At 38.2% G+C, this 16,278-nt stretch overlaps 1 protein-coding gene and 1 non-coding gene across 12 annotated transcripts in view; one reads left to right on the top strand and one right to left on the bottom strand.

Annotated features, from left to right (window-relative positions):
- Positions 1-16,278, bottom strand: part of CHL1 (cell adhesion molecule L1 like) — a 223,156-nt gene that overhangs the window by 130,954 nt on the left and 75,924 nt on the right. The gene's annotated exons all lie outside the window — the stretch shown is intronic.
- Positions 923-1,025, top strand: LOC122425217. Its single transcript, XR_006264763.1, has one exon. It is a non-coding gene; the product is annotated as a U6 spliceosomal RNA (small nuclear RNA).

Below are 16,278 nucleotides of genomic sequence, written 5' to 3'. Positions count from 1 at the left end.
CAACATTGCAGGAGATAGACCCCTACAGAAAAGAATTGCCCAGTCCCAAATGCTAAGAGTGACAATGCTGTACACTACTCTCTATTCCTTGTAAGGATTCAACATGACACATATTTATTAGATAACTGCCATATGCTAGTATCAAACTGAATTCCTATGAACAAACAGACATATTATGGATGAATTACAAGTGGATTGATTAATAGTTGACTTACTAGATGGATGGATGAAGGGGTATAGATAGGTGAATGGATACTTTATTAACATATATGCATAGATAAGTCAAACTATAGCAGTCATAATGCTCTATGTAGGAGTAAAATAAACCACATGTAATTGCTAATTTCAGGACATTTAAATTATTGTTCTTCGTCTTACTGCATCTCCACAGAACTTGTTCTTTTTAACAGTAAAATACTGGACTGAATAGAAAGCTACTCATGAATTTGGGGAGAGACTGTATGGTCATTTTGGCCTTAAATGGTAATGATATTTGTGGATAGATTGGCTGTAAGTGAGAACAAATTACCAGATTTTAGTTAAGTGCCTCATGAAATAAATATAATAATGCCTTCTTCAAATGAAAGACATGTGTCTCTTTCCCAAAAGTGAGAATCACTGTGACAAGTGAGAAATCCATTAACTATGTAGATAGAATCGCTCTGCATATGAGGAGGTATCAAACTGAAATCTAGGAAGAGTGTGAGTGGAGGCTTTTTGAAAACAGAGGCTCAAACAGTGGGGACTGTGCTTAGATCCCTGAACAGAAAATAAAAATTTTATTTCCCTGGAGGTCCTACATTTTTACATAGCATAGCCCATAGATCAGACTGTAAGTAGCAAAGGCAGGATTTATGAGAAAACAGGGAGCAGAAGTAGCTTCCACCAAGTCTCCCTCATTTCCACTGTAGTATGCTGGGATCCATACTGTATACTTTGGAAGCACACAAATTAAAAGAACACAGAGATTACCATGGCCCCTGTATATAGATAACATGCAAATTTATGAAGTTTTCCATGTTTTACAGGGGGATGACATATTCAAAGTGCTAATGGTCAACCAAAACGTTTAAGTCACTCAAAGCAATTCTGCAAAACTGAGGAGAAATTAAGACATTCCCAGGTTAACAAAAACTGATTTGTTGCTAGCTTATCTGTCCTACAAGAAATAATACTGACTCCTTCAAACTGAAGTGAAATGACACTAGATGTTAGCTTGAATTTACACAAGGAAATAAAGAACACCAGTAAAGAAAATATGTTACACACTGTATGTATTTTTGTAAACTTTTTTCTCTTAATGAAAAGATAATGGCATAAAACAATAATTATAAAACTGTACCGATGAGCTTACACTGTATAAAGATGTAATTTGTATGACAATAACAGCACAGAGAAGAGGAACTCAAGATGGATTAAAGACTGGAGTGTAACGCCAGAGACTATAAAACTCTCAGAGGAAAATATCGGTAGAACTCTCTATGACAAATTGCAGCAGAATTTTTTTTGACCCGACTTTCTAGAGTAATGAAAATAACAACAAAGATTAACAAGAGGGATCTAATTAAATTTAAAAGCTTTTTCACAGCAAAGAAAACCATAAACTAGACGAAAAGACAACTTTCAGGACGAGAGAAAATATTTGCAACTGACAAAAGATCAATCTCCAAAATAAGCAAACATCTCATGCAGTCCGATACCAAAGAAATAAACAAGAGGGGAATTCATTGGTGTTTCAGTGGTAAAGAATCTGCCTGCCAATGCAGCAGACACAGGTTCAATTATTGATACCAAAGATCCCACCACTACTAGAGAGTAGCCCCTGCTAGCCGCGTCTAGAGAAAAGCTCATGCAATAACAAAGAAGCAGCATAAGCAAAAGTAAATATGTTTTAAAAAATTAAAAAATGGGCAGAAGACCTAAATAGGTATTTCTCCAAAGAAGACATACAGATAGCGAGCAAACACAAGAAAAGATGCTCAATACCATTAACTGCTAGAGAAATGCAAATAAAAAACACAATAAGGTATCACCTTACACCTGTCAGAATTGTCGTCATTAAAAATCTACAAACAATAAATGCTAGAGAGGGTGTGGAGGAAAGGGAACCCTCTTGCAAGGTCAGAGGGAACATAAATTGATACAGCCACTGTTCTTCATTCTGAAGAACAGAATGGAGGTTACTTAAAAAACTTAAAATAGAACTACCATTATGACCCAGCAGTCCCACCACTGGGCATAAACCGAGAGAAAACCATAGATCAAAAGGACGCATGAACCGCAATGTTCCATGCAGCATTATTTAACAAGAGCAGGACACTGAAGAAACCTAAATGCCCATCAACAGAAGAATGGATAAAAACAATGTGTACACATATACAATGGAACATTACTCAGCTATAAAAAGGAACAAAATTGGTCATTTGTGACATGTGGATGGACCTAGACTATCATACAGAGTGAAATTAATCAGAAAGAGAAAAACAAATGTTGCATATTAAAAATAAGTATAGATTTAAAATACTGCATATTAAACATTTAAAAAAACCAAATATGGCATATGTGGAATCTTGGAAAATGATACAGATGATCTTATTTGAAAAGCAGAAATAGAGAATAAATGTTTGGACACCGGGGTGGAAGGGGGATAGGATAAATTGGGAGATTGGGATTGATATACACATACTATCACTACCACATATAAAATAGATAATTAATGAGAACCAACACCCAGTTGTGGATGTGACTGGTGATAAAAGCAAAGTCTGATGCTGTAAAGAGCAATATTGCATAGGAACCTGGAATGTTAGGTCCATGAATCAAGGCAAATTGGAAGCAGTCAAACTCTTGGAGGTTGCAAGAGTGAAAGTCGACATTTTAGGAATCAGTGAACTAAAATGGACTGGAATGGGTGAATTTAACTTAGATGACCATTATATCTCTACTACTGCGGGCAAGAATCCCTTAGAAGAAATGGAGTAGCCATCACAGTTGACAAAAGAGTCTGAAATGCAGTACTTGGATGCAATCTCGAAAACAACAGAATGATTTCTATTAATTTCCAAGGCAAACCATTCAATATCACAACAATCCAAGTCTATGCCCCGACCAGTACTGCTGAAGAAGCTGAAGTTGAACGCTTCTATGAAGACCTAAAAGACCTTCTAGAACTAACACCCAAAAAAGATGTCCTTTTCATTATAGGGGACTTGAATGTAAAAGTAGGAAGTCAAGGAACACCTGGAGTAACAGGCAAATTTAGCTTTGGAGTACAGAATGCAGCAGGGCAAAGGCTAATAGAGTTTTGCAAAGAGTATGCACTTGTCATAGCAAACACCCTCTTCCAACAACACAAGAAAAGACTTTACACATGGACATCACCAGATGGTCAATACCAAAATCAGATTGATTATATTCTTTGAAGCCAAAGTCAGAGAAGCTCTATATAGTCAACAAAAACAAGACTGGGAGCTGACCATGGCTCAGACCATGAAATCCTTATTGCCAAATTCAGACTTAAATTGAAGAAAGTAGGGAAAACCACTAGACCATTCAGGTAAGACCTAAATCAAATCCCTTACAATTATACAGTGGAAGTGAGAAATAGATTCAAGGGATTAGATCTTATGGACAGAGTGCCTGAAGAACTATGGACAGCAGTTCGTGACATTGTACAGGAGACAGGGATCAAGACCATCCCCAAGAAAAAGAAATACAAGAAAGCAAAATGATTGTCTGAGGAGGCCTTACAAATAGCTGTGAAAAGAAGAGAAGTGAAAAGCAAAGGAGAAAAGGAAAGATATACTCATTTGAATGCAGAGTTCCAAGGAATAGCAAGAAGAGATAAGAAACCCTTTCTCAGCGATCAATGCAAAGAAAGAGAGGAAAACAATAGAATGGGAAAGCCTAGAGATCTCTTCAAGAAAATGAGAGATACCAAGGGAACATTTCATGCAAAGATGGACACAATAAAGGATAGAAATGATATGGACCTATCAGAAGCAGAAGATATTAAAAAGAGGTGGTAAGAATACACGGAAGAATTACACAAAAAAGATCTTCATGACCCAGATAACCGTGATGGTGTGATCACTCACCTAGAGCCAGGCATCCTGGAATGTGAAGTCAAGTGGGCCTTAGGAGCATCACTACAAACAAAGCAAGTGGAGGTGATGGAATTCCAGTTGAGCTATTTCAAATCCTAAAAGATGATGCAGTGAAAGTGCTGCACTCCATAAGTCAGCAAATTTGGAAAACTCAGCAGTGGCCACAGAACTGGAAAACATCAGTTTTCATTCCAATCCCAAAGAAGAGCAGTGCCAAAGAATGCTCAAATTACTGCACAGTTGCACTCATCTCATACACTAGCAAAGTAATGCTCAAAATTCTCCAAGCCAGACTTCAAAAGTATGTGAACCATAAACTTCCAGATGTTCAAGCTGGTTTTAGAAAAGGCAGAGGAACCAGAGATCAAGTTGCCAACATCCGTTCGAAAAAGGAAGAGAGTTCCAAAAAAACATCTACTTCTTCTTTATTGATTACACCAAAGCCTGTGACTGTGTGGATAATGACAAACTGTGGGAAATTCTTAAAGAGATGGGAATGCCAGACCACCTGACCTGCCTCCTGAGAAATCTGTATGCAGGTCAAGAAGGAACAGTTAGAACTGGACATGGAACAGACCTGTTCCAAATTGGGAAAGAAGTACGTCAAGGCCGTATATTGTCACCCTGTTTATTTAACTTATATGCAGAGTACATCATGAGAAATGCTGGTCTGGATGAAGCACAAGCTGGAATCAAGTTTGCAGAGAGAAATATCAATAACCTCAGATATGCAGATGACACCACCCTTATGGCAGAAAGTGAAGAAGAACTAAAGAACCTCTTGATGAAAGTGAAAAAGGAGAGTGAAAAAGTTGGCTTAAAACTCAACATTCAGAAAACTAATATCATGGCATCCAGTCCCATCACTTCATGGCAAATAGATGGGGAAACAGTGACAGACTTCATTTTTTGGGGCCCAAAATCACTGCAGATGGTGACTGCAGCCATGAAATTAAAAGACACTTGCTCCTTGGAAGAAAAGTTATGACCAACCTTGACAGCATATTAAAAAGCAGAGGCATTACATTGCCAACAAAGGTCCATATCATCAAAAGGTCCAATCATCATTATGGTTTTTCCAGTAGTCATGTATGCATGTGAGAGTTGGACTATTAAGAAAGCTAAGTGCCTAAGAATTGATGTTTTTGAACTGTGGTGTTGGAGAAGACTCTTGAGAGTCCCTTGGACTGCAAGATCCAACCAGTCCATCCTGAAGGAGATCAGTCCTGAATATTCATCGGAAGGACTGATGCTGAAGCTGAAACACCAATCCTTGGGCCACCTGGTGCGAAGAACTGACTCATTGGAAAAGACCCTGATGCTGGGAAAGACTGAAGGCAGGAGGAGATGACAGAGGATGAGATGGTTGGATGGCAACAGCGATTCAATGGACATGAGTTTGAGTAAACTCCAGGAGTTGGTAGTGGACAGGGGGCCTGGCATGCTGCAGTCCATGGGGTCGAAAGAGTCGGCCACGACTGAGCCACTGATGTGAGCTGAACTGGGAACCTGCCGTCCAGCACATGAACTCTAGTCAGTGCTCTGTGGTGACCTTTATGGGAAGAAAATCTAAGAAACAGGGGATATACCTATACATGCAGGTGATTCACTTTGCTGTATAGTAGGAACTAACAATGTTATAAAGCAACTATACTCCATAAAAAATTAAAAAACAGAAAAAATAAAATATGGTACCACTTTTAAAAAAAGATGAAAGAAGTAACAGGAATGCATCGGGATCTTTAATTGTTATTAAGTTAGTATTAATCCGGTAAGTTGTTCTAGGTCAGATGCTAATTGTAATCCTCAAGGCAACCACTAAAAAAATAAAATTTAAAATACAGAAAATAGAACAAGGGAAGTAAAATGGTACACTGCCAATTGTTTAACACAGAAGAAGTTACTAAGGGAGGAATAAAAACAAACAAAAAAAAATAGACATGTAGAAAAATAGCAAAATGCTAGATGTCAATTCTACTGTATCAGTAATTACATTAGATGTATATGGATTGAACACTAATTTCAAAGCAAAGACTGGCAAAAGAGTTTAAAGAACAATTTCCAACTACATGGTGTTCAGAAGTGCGTAACTTCGGATTCAAAGATGCTTATAGGCTGAAAGTAAAAGGAAAAATAAATACCTTGAAAAAAGTAACCAAAATAGATCTTAGGTGGCTATACTACCATTAGACAAAAGAGACTTTAAGGAAAACATGGTTACTTTAAAGAGAAAGAGGGAAATTTTTAACACAAGGCCAGCAAGTCAACCCAGCAGAAGATAAAACAATCATGAACATAAATGTACCTTAAACCATTCTCAAATATACAAGATCAAAAACGGATGAAATGAAGGGAGAAATAGAGAATTCAATAATAACAGCTGGAAATTTCAACACTTCATTTTCAATAATGGATAAAACAACTAGGCAGAGGATAAATAAGGAAATTAAAGACCCAGAAGTTTCCATGGGCTTTTGTTTGAGGACACAGAAATGGCTGAACAGAAAACTACAGAGCCACTATAGCAAGATGGAATAGACCTATATATTCCTAAGACCTTTCCAGAGAAACAAAACCAACAAGATATGTATATGTGTGTATAGTTGTAGATACAGAAATTTATTTTGAGGAATTGGTTCACACAGTTGCAGGGTTTCTTCAGTCTAGTACGTGCAGACCAAACTAAGAGGCTGGACACTCAGGAAAAGAGTTGCACTTTTAGTCCACAGGAAGACTTGCTGGTGGACTTCCTTCTTGGCATTAGGTAAGGTAGACTCTATTCTGTAAAAAACCTTCAACTGACTGTATGAGGCCCACCCACATCACAGAAGCCAATCAACTTTACTCAGCGTCTCCAATTTAAATGCTAATCTAATCCAAAAAGACTTCCAGATGGCTCAGGAGTAAAGAATCCGCCTGCAATGCAGGAGATGTGGGTTTGATGCTTGTGTAGGGAAGATCCCCGGAGAAGAAAATGGCAACCCACTCCAGTATTCTTGTCTGGGAAATCCCATGGACAGAGCACCTAGTGGGTTACAGTCCATAGGGTTGTAAAGAGTCAGATGTGATTGAGTGACTGAGCATGTATGATACATCTGAAAAAAATATCTTCACAGAAACACCTACAATAATGTTTGACCAAATATCTAGGCACTGTGCTTAGCCAAGTTGTCACATAAAATTAACTACTACAGGCTCCAATGATTAAATAGATAAGGTGGCTAAGTCTCAGAGGGGCCCAGCACCACATATGGCTGTTGGCAGAGCTGATGTCATCTTGTGCCCTTACATTTTTTGGTGTTCTTCCATTGACCCTACCTAGGACTGTGCATACATGTGACTTCTGTTATCAAGGGCTTTGTAGGTAATAGATATGGTTTAATAATCATTAGGACCAGACAGCCTCTCTGCTGGTTAGTCCCATTAGTTCCCACATAATAATGACAATTTTCACTGACTATTCCCTCCATCCACAAAAAAAGCTATCCATTCAAAAATCTAGACTTAAGAATGCATGTCCTGTTTCCTTGCATCTATTCTTATACCCTAGGTCAACAATCAAATTGGCCCAGTGGCCACGAGGCAGTGTGGAATGCAGCTGCCAATGCTTCCAGATCTTTGTCTGCCAATCCCACCCTGTGCCCAAATTACCCTGTAATAACTGAGGGCCTCATTGTTCAGTCTTACCATGCATGCCCAGTTTGGTGGCACTTTTTGTTCCCAGTGTTCTCTAACACACCACTTAACAAGACTTAAGGCAGACAATGAAAACCGAGGATTTCTGGTCCCTCGCAATGCAAAATAACCAGCAGAATCACAATTTACCAGCCTCATAATTTACAAGATGCTGGAATGTTGGTCATGACTGTGTGATTCAGATATTAAAAACTAGTCACGGGGCAGGTAAAAGCAAGGAAGGAACCAGAAGACATCAGGGCCACTCTTCTAAGATGGAACAGACCTGTATATCAGTAAGAGTTTTTCAGAGAAACAGAAGCAAAAAGATATGTATATAAGCATATAGTTGCATATATTTATTTTGAGAAACTGGTTCACATCGGGAGCTTGGAATGGCCATGTATACACTACTGCTACGATATGTAAAATAGACAACTAAGGAGAACATTCTGTATAGCTCAGGGAACTGTACTCAGGGCTCTGTGGTGTGAGCCCTTTAAACGCCAAGTAAATTCCCAGGCTCCTTGGCAATTTCTTGGGGAGTAGAAGTCTTAAAAGGACTAACTCCAAAATACCGAACAATTAATAAGGAGACTAAGTCACTCAAAACAATTAAGTTTTTACAACCTGAACACTACTGAAACGTTGGATGGATAATTCCCTGCTGTGGAAAGATGCCCTGTGCATTCTAGGATGTTGAGGAGAATCGTTGACATCTAAACCACAAGACCTAACACCCTTCCTCTTCTCCCAAATTGTGACAATCAACCATCTCTCCAGACATTGTCAGATGCTCCCTGATGGGCAAAATCACTCCAGATGAGAACCACTAGGTTAGAGAAGGTGTTATTCTCAACTGGCCAACAGTTTTACACAAAGTGTGTGTATCTGTGTACGCATGTGCATATGTCTACGCATCTGTGTACGTCTCTGTGTATACATCTCTGTGTAATCTCTGTGTGTATACATCTCTGTGTACATGTGTGCATCTTTGCAAATATGTGTGTGCATGCATGTATGAGGGATGGGGAGGAGGGGTACTAACTAATTGGTACTGTTAAGTCGCTAAGTCATGTCTGACTCTTTTGCAACCCCATGGACTGTAGCCCACTAGGTTCCTCTGTCCATGGGATTCTCCAGGCAAGAATACTGGAGTGGGGTGCCATTTCCTTCTCCAGGGGATCTTCCTGACGCAGGGATCAAACCCACACCTCCTGCTTGACAGGCAGATTCTTTACCACTGAGCCACCTGGGAAGTCAACACTTGCTAACAGTTAACTACTAAAGCCAGGGAGAAGAAAGATTACCATGTATAACCCATGAGAAAACAGTATGTGTTAAACTAACCATCCAGCACCTGAAAGTTCTTGTAGTTCATTTCTTTATCCTTCACTGATCCCTCAAAGAAACAGTCATTTAGTTGACTATTTTATAGACATAGTTTAGACTACTTTATAGTTATAGTTCAGTCATTTATAGTCAAGGTGATGGTTTTTATTACCCTCTAACTCTAGCCTCTTGTGCTATTCTTGTATGCTTGCATTTTGACAGATTAAAGTTGTGTATCTCAGATTCTGCTTGCATGCAGTAAATATACCAAAAGCAGTTTTACCAGTAATGAAAATACTATCAACATTTTATTTCTTATCTATTTTGGAGGTTCTCCAGTTTGCCATTAATGATAAAATGATTTGCCGCAAATTATTTTCTTAAGACTGATTTTGAATTTTCTAGATTAATTTTGTTAGAACACACTTTATGTACCATCCATGTCAATACAACATTCTCTTGGAAAAAAAAACAACACTGTAAAATCTCCCATTCTTTTAAGTACAAACTGTCTTCACTGTTGCTGAAACTAAAATAAATATCTTAGTCTACCAGTAACATTTTGAAATCTATTTTAAAAATTTACCTTAATCCTGACTTAGTGAAGATATTCCATACACCCATATGTGTGGCATAGACCAGTATAGACCTATTGTCATTTCTCTTTTCTTTTTGTTTAGTGGAAATGATGATTTTATCCCAACCTGAGCATAATCAGCAGTTTAGAAAAAAATTGGACTATGTGGGAAAAAAAAAACAAAACCACCGTCTCTTTATGCAATGGTTTTATACTCAGTAGGGAAAAAGAAAACCTGCTTGCCAAGTAAAGGCATTAACACATTTTCAAGGGACTCCTCAAGTTCAATTTTTTTCCCTTGGCTCAGCATTTCATTTTTACGGCATCTATTAATCAAGTCTAAGCAGCCTAAATCCCCAACCCCTACTTTTTCGCAACTGCTGTCCTCCTCTCTTTGTCTCTAGCAGTGTCTTCCTCTTTCTCTATTGTTTTACCTCAGCCCTTCACCCTACTCCTTCCATCATCCCAATTCACCATCCTTTCAGCACAGCAGCCATCAATTTCCAAAACCATACAAGGACTAACATTTATACTTTCAAAGGGAATTCACTAAGTAATGAAGATTATTTAAGAAATTTCAGGAAAAAAATGGATCACTCCAGAATTTAGAGCAACCAGCCCCAACTGGAGTGGGAAAAATGGAAAAAAGATGACTGTTTATTGTATTTGAATATCAAAACTCACAGTTAATCAAGAAACAGACCAGCTATAGCAAATAGCCCCCCTTCAATGAAAATAAACATTTTAAGAAGCTAAATGTATGCAAAATATATGTAAGATTTAAAAAAAAACAGTAGAGTGGTGAAAGGAGCCAGGTATAATCTCCACTGAGAAATCTGTTGATCTTTTTGTTGTTGTTGTTCACTAAAGTGCAGAGTCACAGGTAAGTGATTGGCTATTTTCTTCCCTGTCCTCATCCTTAAAAGTAACTGAAAATTGCTAAGGGTCGAAAGGTCAAACATCATTAATCTGTTTTTCTCAGATACTCATCATAATGCTGAATGTTGTTATTGTATAGGTCTATTTTATGCATGTCCCCTTAAGAATACAAAGATCTGGGCATAAGATACACACAGAGAAATCAGAGTAATTCCAAGTTGCTTGAAATCATTTAAAGGCCAAAGGCAAACTTCTACCTGGAAACCAAACACCCTGCCTTTTCTTCCTTAACAAGACTCAAACTAACATTTCTTTCTTTGTTCCTATCCTTGATAGAGTTCAGATACTAAAACATTACTTCCTGTCTGAGATTTGCAGACTGCCATTTATAACGTTGTAAAATACCCCTTTTATTGAGTAACTGTGTGTGTACCTCTGCAAGCAAATGGTCCATTCCTCAGGTCCAGTATCCCAAATCTACCATTATGCTTCTTGAAGTGACAGAAAATTGCTTTCAAACGCGATTTCTACTCATCCTTTTTATAGATATGGTTAAAAAAAAAAGCAGCAAATCAAAAAGGAAAACAGGTTAATTTTATGCCAATCACGAAACCTGGTGACAGGTGTTGCCATATGTTGCGACAAGATCTCCTGGCCATGGGTCATTGATTTGAAAGCAACTAACGAATGGCTTGCAGTACTGTGACACGCGGAATGGCCCCCTGGGATCTCATGCAAAGATCTCATGACGGGTGTGAAATTAACTCGTGGCATCACGCTATTTTCCAAACATGACAGCTCCCAGATCAGTATCCAGTTAGCGCAGCGGGGACTGTAGGAAGAACTTCGACATCTAGTAAATGATTTCAGTGGAGTCCCCTGTGAGCCTTAAGAAAAAACATCCCCAGAGAGAATGCCTAGAAAGGTTAAAATCAAAGAAGGCAGTGGGTAAATACATTAAGTTAAGCAAAGTAACTCTATCTGGGACAGCCTCATAATTTCAATTTGCTTCCTGGACTAATTTTCACAAAGATAAATAAAGTACTCAGTATTATAATTTTGAAGAGCTCTTTATTTCTTCCTTGAATTAGAACAAGAGATTCAGTCATGAGTTGAGGAAGTACTGAAGTGACCACGCTTCCTCCCAACACACACAGAAGTGTGCAAATGAACATACACAGACACACACTTCTCTGCCACATGGAGTAAAACACAAATGCTCACATTGGAGCTTTCATGATTATGTTATATGTGCAAAAGTAAAATCTCTAGACAGTAGGAGTAAAACTTTGTTACAGAAAACAAAGATGCTAAAAGAACAAAGTGAAACACTTGCATCATGTAATAAATGGATGTGTCACAGCCTTACTCTACTGACTTCTGAGTTAATTCCCTTTCCTACATCAATTTAAAATGTCATATCAAAGACAACAGGTGGAAATGGGCAAATATGGAGTAAGATGAGTAAGCAAATTCAGCATTTAGAAATACAGCCATCTAAACATAGTATTTATTTTCTTTGAATTTCCAGCACAAAACAACACTTTTTGCATAACGTTCATAGTATTTTTAAGACGAAACCATAGGCACAGTGACTGCAGTTTGAAATGCAAGCAATGTTTGGTCTTAAAACCATAAAAGGAACACATGAATACAAATGTAGTAGACAGTGAGAAATTACATGGGATTGAACGCTATGCTCTTCGGCCAACAGGCAAATTAAGTGTATTAATATAATGTGTCTGTACAAATAGAGACCATTAAAATCTGATTTCACAATCAGGCTCCTCAGTCCATGGAATTTTCCAGGCAAGAGTACTGGAGTGGGTAGCCATTTCCTTCTCCAGGGGATCTTCCCAACCCAGGGATCGAACCCAGGTCTCCTGCACTGCAGGCAGATTCTTTACTATCTGAGCCACCAGGGAAGCCCTCACAATCTGGGCACTAGTTACTTATTCCCATTCCTTCATTTTACTTTTTAAATATAAATTTTCCTCAGAATTACTTTTTGATCCTAGCATGTAGACATTACCATTTAATTCTAGGACTGGGAATACCTGAAGTATCAAATAATAACCTTCAATTTCCAAGCAGATGTTTAATACATTTTAAGATCAATAAGCATTTAACCCATTATAAACAATTTCCTTGACTGGCTATATATGTAACAAACACTATATAATACATACTGTGTGCTAGGGACTATTCTAAGAACTTTATAGGAAATTCATTTAATCTTAATAAAACAATCCAATGAGGTATGTATTATTTCCAACTTTTGGATGAGGTTAACATAGACGCAGAGAAGGTAAGTCATGTAAAACATGTCTAGGGATCTCCCTGGTGGTCCAGTGGTTAAGAATCCCCCTGCCAATGTGCAGGGCATGAGTTCAATCCCTGGTCCAGGAAGACCCTACATGCGGCAGAGAAACTGAGTCCGTGTGCCACAGCTACTGAGCTCATGCTCTGCAACAGGGGAGTCACCGCAATGAGAAGCCGGCACAACACAACTACAGAGTAGCCCCCGCTGACCACAACAGGAGAAACCTGAGGCAGCAACGAAGACCCAGTGCAACCAAAGATAAAGAAAAACCAAACCAAGAAAACATGTCTACAGTCTATCTCCGGAATACTCTACAATTGAACCAAAATCCAGACTTAAAAAAATATTTTGTAATTGGAAGGTACCTGCGTTACAATGTTGTGTTGATTTCTGCCATGCAACAATGTGAATCAGCCTCTGGAGTCTCCCTCCTGCTGCCCACCCGATCCCACCTCTCGAGCTTGTGACAGAGCGCCAGGTTGAGCTCCCGTGTCATATAGCAAGTCCCCACCGGCTATCTCTTTTACATATGGTAATGGACACGTGTCAAGGCGACTCTCTCTCCATTGATCGCACTCTCTCCTCCCCTGTTTTGTCTCAAGTCTGTTCTCTATGTCTGCAATCCTATTGCTGTCCTTCAAACTGGTTCATCAGTACCATTTGTCTGTATTCCATACATACGTGTTAATATACATTATTTGTCTCTTTTTGACTTACTTCACTCTGTATAATAGGTTCTAGGTCCATCCACATCACTAGAACTGACTCAAATTAGTTCTTTTTATGGCTGAGTAATACTCCATTGAACATATGTACCACATATATCATCATTTGATGGATATTTAGGTTGGTTCCATGTCCTAGCTATTGTATATAATGCTTCAATGAATACAGGGCAACAGGCATCTTTAGGAACTGTGGCTTTCTCAGGGTAGACGCCCAGTAGTGGGCAGAATCCAGACTCAACCTCCCCACCATGAAGCTCAGAGTCCAGAAGGTCTTCAATTCTGACTACCAGTTTTTAGAACTTGAATTACTTTCTTGAACTTTCAAATTCAGGTTTTTTTTTCCCACTATAAAAAGGGAGTAATAGCATTTAAAATGTTATGTGAGATACAATATAAAACTCTTAGAAAATGGCTAGGCACACAATATGTATATTCAATTAACAGTATCTTTATATCATTACTAATAATGTTTAAATTTCACACACATCCTTTTTTTATGTAAGCTTGTCTTTATACAAGTGTTCCTTTCAGACTAAGAACTACCCTTTTGAATAGTAGAAATGGCCTTTTTTCAACTTCAGGAAATACAGTTTTCTCATTATAAAACATTAAGTTTATTAAATGCCCCATTCAACAGTCTTATGAATACAGAAAAAAAAAACAGACTATTGGGAAAAAAGGCAACACAGATAGTCTCTAGGTGTCTACTGTTCTCTGTTTACAACATCATGTAAGCCATCTGCGCTCTCTGCAGCAAAATACTAATTCTACACAGCAACTACAGCAGTTCATAAGATATGTTTCTTATGATGGTGATGAAGCAAACCTGGACACACTCTTGCCTTTAATACACATCAACTGAAATAAAGTAATACTGTGGAAGTTAAAAGCACTCACAACATAGTATATTTGTTTCTATCTGACCAATGAATAGTACGTTTAAATAACAAATTCTTTTAAGGTAGCAGAATATATTCTCAGGATATTAATGTGATGTTACATAATGAGTCATCCAGTGAGTAAGAACTTGGCATAGTCCTGCCACTCCATAGCTACGTAACCTTGTGCTCACTAATCCTGTCTGAAAGTGAAAGTCATTCAGTTGTATCCAACACTTTTCGACCCTATGGAATAGTCCATGGCATTCTCCAGGCCAGAATTCTGGAGTGGGTAGCTGCTCCCTTCTCCAGGGGATCTTCCCAAACCAGGGATTGAAACCAGGTCACTCGCATTGCAGGTGGATTCTTTACCAGCTGAGCTACCAGGGAAGCCCTATCCTGCCTATTCTCCCCGAAAGAGGCAGTTTCATTATTAGCTAATGTGTAGAATGACCCCAACCAGCACCTACTGTGTGCACAGTGCATTCTAGACACTTAAGGTACAGTGGTGAACAAGACCAGCCTGGAGCCCATTTTAACAGAAGGTACGATCTAAATTGCTTAGTTAGAAAATGGAGATATTGCTTGCCTCATAAAAATGTCAATGAAAAGTTACATGGTTCACTAGAACAATAAATGAAGATGCTACAAGGATCACAGTGGTTTATATAGAAAATGTAAGAAAACAAATATCAATATTTCTTGCACATTAACAACTGGATAAATCCTCATATAAATAAAAGAAACACAGAGGAAAAACTATGCATTGACTGAGGCAAAATATACCTTGTAATGTACCAATCTGGGAGAAGATTTTTTTCAATTACAAATGTCTTAGGTACTCCTAGAAATGGCCACAAATATTCTATTTAAAATTTGAAACCCATGGTAGGGGAGCCTAAAACTAAGTAATGAGCTGTTTACAGTAACAAGGAGCTATTGGTAGTCTGTATGTCAGCCTACCTTACACTAGAGTAAAAATAATAATAATAAATTTCACCAGAAATTTTTATTCCAGTGCCTAGCTTTAGAAGATTGTGAGTTGCTGAACTTTAAAATCAGTTCTTTCCTCATTTAACTTACTTGAATAATGCATTCCATGGTGCCTGCATGCTCAGTGGTGTCCAACTCTTTGTGACCGCATAGACTGTAGACTGCCAGGCTCCTCTGTCCATGGAATTTTCCAGGCAATAATACCGGAGTGGGTTGTCATTTCCTCCTCCATGGGATATTCCTGATCCAGGAATTGAACCCACATCTCTGGTGTCTCCTGCACTGGCAGGCATATTCTTTACCACTGAACCAGGAAGGCCTAGAGAATACTTGAATACTGGGTTTATTTATTCTTCTAAGCTAAAGATAACTTTAGTTGGCTTAATAGTTTTGCATATTAATTTGAATATGGTTTAACCTAGGCAAACTCATTTACATTGGGATAGTAATATATCTAAATAGTACCCAAAATGTATGTGTATGTGTACATGTTTTATAGGGATCAGAAATGCCATGTGAGACAGTACTATGTCCAGATTTGTTCTTTCCAAAATCACAGTCGCTAGCCACATGCTGAGATTTACATTTACATTAATTACACTGAAATAGAATTAAATATTTAGTTTCTCAGTCACACTAGTCACACTTCAAGTACTCGACAGCCACATGTGGTTTCAGGCTAACATATTGGATCAGGCAGATATAGAACATTTCTATCATTGAAGAAAGTTTTATTGAGCAGATCTGCTATGGACATTCATGTATTTTCATCCATCCATTATTTCTT

The sequence above is a fragment of the Cervus canadensis genome, chromosome 22, assembly GCF_019320065.1.
Source record: "Cervus canadensis isolate Bull #8, Minnesota chromosome 22, ASM1932006v1, whole genome shotgun sequence".
In the NCBI taxonomy this organism is placed as follows: domain Eukaryota; kingdom Metazoa; phylum Chordata; class Mammalia; order Artiodactyla; family Cervidae; genus Cervus; species Cervus canadensis.
The sequence above is the reverse complement of the archived record's forward strand: the minus strand, read 5'-3'. Positions and strand labels throughout refer to the sequence as shown.